Source organism: Echinops telfairi, unplaced genomic scaffold (assembly GCF_000313985.2).
Source record: "Echinops telfairi isolate 266 unplaced genomic scaffold, ASM31398v2 ScPeMD7_7444;HRSCAF=8482, whole genome shotgun sequence".
Lineage (NCBI taxonomy): Eukaryota > Metazoa > Chordata > Mammalia > Afrosoricida > Tenrecidae > Echinops > Echinops telfairi.
This window is the reverse complement of record NW_022111344.1, coordinates 61,217-68,059: the sequence shown is the minus strand read 5'-3', so window position 1 is coordinate 68,059 and position 6,843 is coordinate 61,217.

Below are 6,843 nucleotides of genomic sequence, written 5' to 3'. Positions count from 1 at the left end.
GGACTAGTATTGGACATATGGGCTAATATCAGACATAAGGACTTGATCTGACTGGGCTTGCATGTTTTCTAAACATACAATTGCTCTTTGATATAAAGCTCTTTCTTAAACTCTCTGGATTTGTTTTTATAGTCAACTTCACCTAACACAACCCCCTTCAATGTTCAATGTGAGTGTTGGCGTAGTTGATTTTGTCACATCTCACTTATGAAGTGGGTGAAATGATAAGAGACGTGTGTAAGTGGATACATCTGTACCAGTCATGAGCACCTGTGAGCTCACTTGGGGAGATACTCCCACAATTAGCATCAGGATTCCAGAACACACTTGAGATGAGCAGCTCAGCTATCACTATGTGTGATGTGCTAGAGCAGCGCTTCTCAACCTGTGGGTCACGACCCCTTTGGGGGTGGAACAACCCTTTCAGAGGGGTCACCCAAATCATAAAGGTAGCAAAATTACAGTTATGAAATAGCAATGAAAAATAATTTTATGGTTGGGAGGTCAGCACAACATGAGGGGCTATATTAAAGGGTCATGGCATTGGGAAGGTTGTGAACTACTGCTCTAGAGTTATCGAGGCTACCTATTATTTATACCTGATGTAGACCAGAAATACATTCATGAATGTGAATTATTAGCACATACAAGTGCCCTATAGAGTTGAAGGCTGAAGCCATCTCCCCTGATACAGCATTAAGCAAGGATATTGCCGTGTAGGTTGCACCTAACCCACTGACAACAAAGTGCACTCATGAAGGGGTGACTGTGGAGCTTTACTTTCCTATTGACAGCAGCCCTGGGTAAGATAAGACATGGGGATGGAGAGAACACTGTGGCAGCTCCAGAGCCCTCACCTTCTATTTTACGTCCTCGCAGCTGTGCATGCCAGATACAGTTAGTGCAGTCTGCCACCGAAGTGAACAAGCTGGGAGATTGGTGAAGGTGTCCTGTAGGACTTCTGGAAGCCCCTTCACCAGCTAAAGTATGAATAAGTTTGCAAGCACCCAGAAAAGGCCTTCCGTGGATGGGCTGGATCAACACCTGCAATGGGAATTCAGCCTATGTCCAGGGTTTCACACAGAGCTCTGTCTTCTCCTTGGATGCCCCAGTCAGCACAGCGTGTCTACAGATTATCAGCCTGAAGTCTGAGGACACAGACACTTATTCCTGTGTGAGACACACCCTGTGAAACCCACATCCTGAGAGCGTCAGAAACCCTGGGGGGTGGCAGCTGTGCTCACTGAGACAGCGACTCCGAATATTTCGCTGAATCCTTTATTTCCTAGTTAAGCACTTCTAGATGAGAAACAAAGAAACTTACTTCCTGAGATTGGCCTGACTTGCCTGTGACATTAAATCACCCTTCAAGAGAGGAGGATAAAAAATACCTTGGTATGTAGCCTTTGTTCGTCTCTCTGTGAAAACACTTCCATTAAAGCACTAAGAACAATGTGGACTCTATGAAGGGTTGATTCATCATCACCAGAGTCAATGACAAGAACACAGTTTATCTGCAAATGTACGTCTAGAAAATGGAAGACAAGACCTCTGTTACTCTGTGAGAATGTGAGAGGGAATCAGTGTGATCACAGACACAAGCTCCCTGCTGGGAGAGAGCTGGGCAGCAGGGGGCGCTCAGGACCCACAGATCACAGGACACTCAGGAGCAGGTGCAGAGAGACAAGTTTCAGGGCTGGTTTCCTGTTGTGGTCTGGGGATGCTTCTCCATCTCACGTTTTCCACAAGGGTTTTCTCTATTTTTATGACATAGGAATACAATGTTAATGTATGAGAAATATGTAAAATCAGACCTACTGCATGTAGGATGCATAATAATGGAATTGAAATCTCAACAAAAGAAAGTGGGGAGGAAGGACCAAATAAAAATATATTTTTTATTTATTAGTGTTATACCTTACTTATAGATATGGTAATCTTGGCAGCACTTGCATTGTTCAAGTAATGTTTGCTAATCGTTGTATTGATTGGATTTCCTTGAAGGCAGATATAATCTTATCACAGACAGTACTGTATTTCATGATGGATGTAGCAAGATCCTTTCTGACAACGAATGCCATGCCATTCTCTTGACTGTGCTGTTCCTGGCATAGTAAATCCGATGATTTTCTGATCAAATTGGCCTATACTGGTCAGTCTATTTACTCTCACTAATGCCTAGGATACCAATCAATATGTATGCATCCTCTTTAATTTTTGACCACTTCCAATTTCCCTAAATTCGCATTGTGCAAATTATAAGTTCTGGTCCTTAGAAGACTTTTGCAGCTGTTTCTCTTTACCTTAAATCGTGCCCCATCAGCAAATGAAGATCCTGATGACCTCACTCCCAGAGGCTTTACCCAAATCACATCATCATGGAAATCAAGATGATTTCAAGAAAGCAGCCTCTCTTCAGTCACAATTTGAGTGCCCTCAAACCTGAGGGGCCCATCCTCTGGCAGTAGCTTCGACAATTTCCTATTTCCTTTGCTTAGGCTTTCAGTATTTAACAATGCTTCAAAGTTATGCATAAGGTTTTAGCAGCTTCTTCCTCTGAATCGTGGAGAGGGGTCCTTCTGCATTGTCTGTTCTTAGTCTGGAAGCATTGCTGAAATCTGGTCACTTTGGGTGACCCTGCTGGCATTTGATATAACACTGACATATCTTCCAGCATGTCAGCAAAACACAAGCCACCGCAGTACGATGAACCAACAGACAGGTGGTGAGAATATAACAGTATTTCTTCAATATGTATCAAATAAATTCTGGCTAATATTTTAAATGCAATAAATAAGTAACAGCATAATGCAACCAAATAGTAGAGTATTTAAATTCAACATTTTCAAGTATGAACTTAACATTGAAATAGAAGATCTATAAGGACATCAAGAATTAAATAAGTAAATAAATGGGTCTAACAAACTAGAATCAATGACCAATATATAGCACACTCCATCAAGAACAAAACATATTTGCTCCCATTAAGCTGGGGTTTAGTTCAGAAATAAAGTTAAGCATGAAATAGATGTAAATAGAAACAGAAACATAGATAAATACAGATAAACGACAGATACAAGATATGGACAGGATGTAAAGAGAAAATAGATGATAGTTAAATCAGTAGTTCAGTAGATTGGTAGACCAATTAATAGATTTATGATAGATGGATAGCTGAGATAGGAAAATGTATAGATGGATGAGAGAGAGAAAGAGAAACTCGTTGAACAGACTCCAGTGTCATTGTGTATTCAGGTTCAGGGGTTTGGTCTGCGTCCAGGCAGATGGTGTTCAGACAACACTCTTGTCTATCCTGAGATAAATTGGAAACTAAATGCACGAACTACAATATCAGGTGTTTCATCAGGAGTAAGGTGTTTGACGTGGATGTTATAAAGCAATGACTCACTCTTCGAGAGATTATCTCAAGTACCTGAGTCCCCACAGCAGGAATATATCACTTATTTGATGCCTGTGGTGATGCAGATAAAAGTAGGTGAGGGAAGCTATGTGAGATCAGACTGTAAGCACCACAAGGGAAGGTTGGGATCTATGGCACAGGGTCACATGACCCTGAATCGACTCAGTGCATGGGGAGGAAGATACAGGTTTTCTAGAAGCATTTGGGGCCTCCCCTAATCCATTTTCCCCTGTGTCATGGTTTTTAGTCCTCTTCCTACCTCTGAGAACCAAGATTTGGATGTTTTTAGCATAGCCATCGATCAGAGGGAGGAGAATGAGGCATGGAAGTAGGACATCTTCTCTGGGTCCTGGCTTGTTTCTTGGGAGACCCAGAGTGCACAAACCACAACCTGAGGTGCTCTATCCTCATCAGAGGAGAACTGGGGGGGGGGATTTTTTTTCTTCTATTTTTTCTCTTTACTTTGTCTTGTGGATTGCGTGCATGTATACTGAGAAGATTAGATTAGTGTTCTAAGGTCATTGTATCTCCCCAGGACTATTGGTTCCTTGTAGGCTTGTCAATTATTTGGCTGGAAGTTTTCCCTGGGGCGAGTTCAGTCCCAGACCTGAAGGGAGGCTGAAAGCCATAGCCTCAGGACTTCCACAAGTCTACCCAACCTGTACGCCTAGTCTTTTTATTTTTCTTTCCTTGTGTGTTTGTGTGTGTGTGTGTTGTTTCACTTTTTATCCCACTCTACCCAAGACCTTCTAATGCTGTCTTTTCCAAAGAAGTGGGTACGGATAGCAAGGCACCATCTATTTCTTCTGGTCTTAGAGTTCAGGAGACAGAGGTACTTTCTATCCTGGACATAATTCCCTGCGGACAGTTAGAAGGGACCATCTGTGAGGGCCCCAGGCTTCTTGGGCTGCAGATTCACACTGGGTTTTAAACACTCTCCCCCAAGTGTGGACTGAGAGAGGCACTGAATGGCGAGCCAGAGTTCAGTTAAAAAAAACAACTGTTTGATCAAGAGTATCTAGTAGTAATCTGATAAATATAAATATATATTACTTGGCGCTGGGTGTTTTCTTCCCAAACAATTTTATTGGCATATAATTTACATTTCATACAATTCAGTAGTTCAACCATTCAATCATATCAAGAAGAATTGCACAATAATGATCACATCAATTTTAGAGCATCCACCTACCCCCAACGGTTAAATAACCTTGAAAATGAGTAATGCAATCACAATCCATGCTAGTGTTTCCTCCCTCTCCGCCTTCAATATTTACTCCAGAAAGTCTTTCTCCCCTTAGCGGTTCTCAACATGTGGGTCGCGACCCCTTTGGGGGGGTGGTTGAACGACCCTTTCACAGGGGTCCCCCGATTCATAATGGTAGAAAAATTACAGTTATGAAATAGCAACGAAAATAATTTTATGGTTGGGGGTCACCACAACTTGAGGAACTGTATTAAAGGGTCGTGGCATTAGGAAGAGTGTGTTGTGTTCTCTATATTCCCTTGTATCAGTATTATCATCATGCATCCACTCCTCCTGTGCTTCTGGGTAAATGTGTATGTTTAGATATAAGGTATAAGTAAGTAACATGTAAATATTGTGGGGGTTTATCCCCCCTAAGAAACATAGAGCATTGCACCTTATCAATTAAACCCACATATCCAGTCTTATAGTTTCCCCATTAAAATAAGAATAACTTTCCAAATTACAGAACAAATATTTTAGTTATATAAATAGTATGGGCATGTTCATTGAAATTTTGAGTCAATATACAGCACATGTACAAGTTAACATTAAGAAGCTTAACTCCTGAGACAATATTTTCAAAATTTTACATTTAAACTGGAATTTAGATAATCTATGGGTAACTCTATTTTTCTTATTTTTTATTGGGGTTTTTTACATCTATTGTCACAATCCATACATTCATCCAGTGTGTCAAGCACATTTGGACATATGCCACCATCATCATTTTCAAAGCATTCTCTTCCCACTTGAGCCCCTGATATCAGCTCCCCATTTCTTCCTCTAGAAATTGAAGAGCCCAGATGCAGGATCCAAACCCAGAGAGAATCTAACGAGTTTCCCTTCTGGTCTGTTTATAAAGGAAGTAGGCCACACACACGGAATCTTTTTTCCAGTTGCTTCAGAGCTGTGTCCTGAGTAAGGGAGTTACACTCCACCCTAATCATACAACTGCTTGGCTACTCACAGCAGACCCCATTTTGTAACTGACTGAATTGTGTTCATTCACATGATGAGGACTGACTAGGTGCCAACTACCAAACAACTAAGAACACTACCCCCGAAAAGTTGTCACAAAACCTAGCTATAACAGTCCTCAACAGATACTTTGGAAATCATGAAACTGATATTACCATTCATTTAGGACCCGAATGCATTAAAACACAAAACCAAAACTAAAACAGCTGGTGCATATTCCTGACCAGATTTTAGGGAACAACTCTCTGAGTTCATGTCCTTTATACAACTATCAAAACACTAAACAACATAAGGCATTATTAGCTTGTCCTTTCTTTATTGTTTGCTTGATTCATGCATTTAAAAAATATAGTATCTTAGGGGAAAAGGAGGAGCTGATATTAAGGGCTCAAGTAGAAAGCAAATATTTTGAGAATGAAGATGGTAACAAATTTACAAATGTGCTTGACACAATGGATAGATGTATGGATTGTTATAAAATTTGTATGAGCCACCAATAAAATGATTTTTTAAATGGTATCTCACTGTCATACTTTACAATTTCCCTAATGGCAAAGACATTTGACATGTTATTATATGCTCACCACTATATCTATAATCTTTGGTGTCTGGTTTGAGTTTTTTGGTTTTCTGATGCTTGTGTGTGAGGAAGTGATACGGTGTTTTTAATGTTTCATGTTTAATTTGTACATTCAGATATATGTGCAGCCAGTATTATCTTATGATTGTTCTGTTCCCCTTGTTGTCAGTTTTTCACAAGGACACTTTTGTTTGTGTTTTCTTTTAAAGAAAAATTTTATTAATTTTTTTATGTTTGTGTTTTCTTTGTGGCTTTCATTGATCACTATTGCAGACTTAGAAGGAGGAAGTGATATTTTCTGTGTGCAGATTAGAATTTTCCAATGACTAAATACATTCTTGGTAACCATGGCGATGCAATGGCTTAAGTGTTCAGTTGCTAATGGCAAGGTAGTTGGTTCAAACCCTCCAGCCACTTTACAGGAGAGCGATGAGGTTGTCTGCTTCCACACATGTTTGCAGTCTCTGAAGCACTGTGGAGTAGTTCTGCTTCGTCTTATTGGGTCACTATGAGTTGGAATTGACTCGATGGCATCAGTGAGTTTCAGGGTGAGTGATTGTTCTTATACCTTTTACCTACATGACATGCGACCCTTTCCTCTTGATCAACAGGATA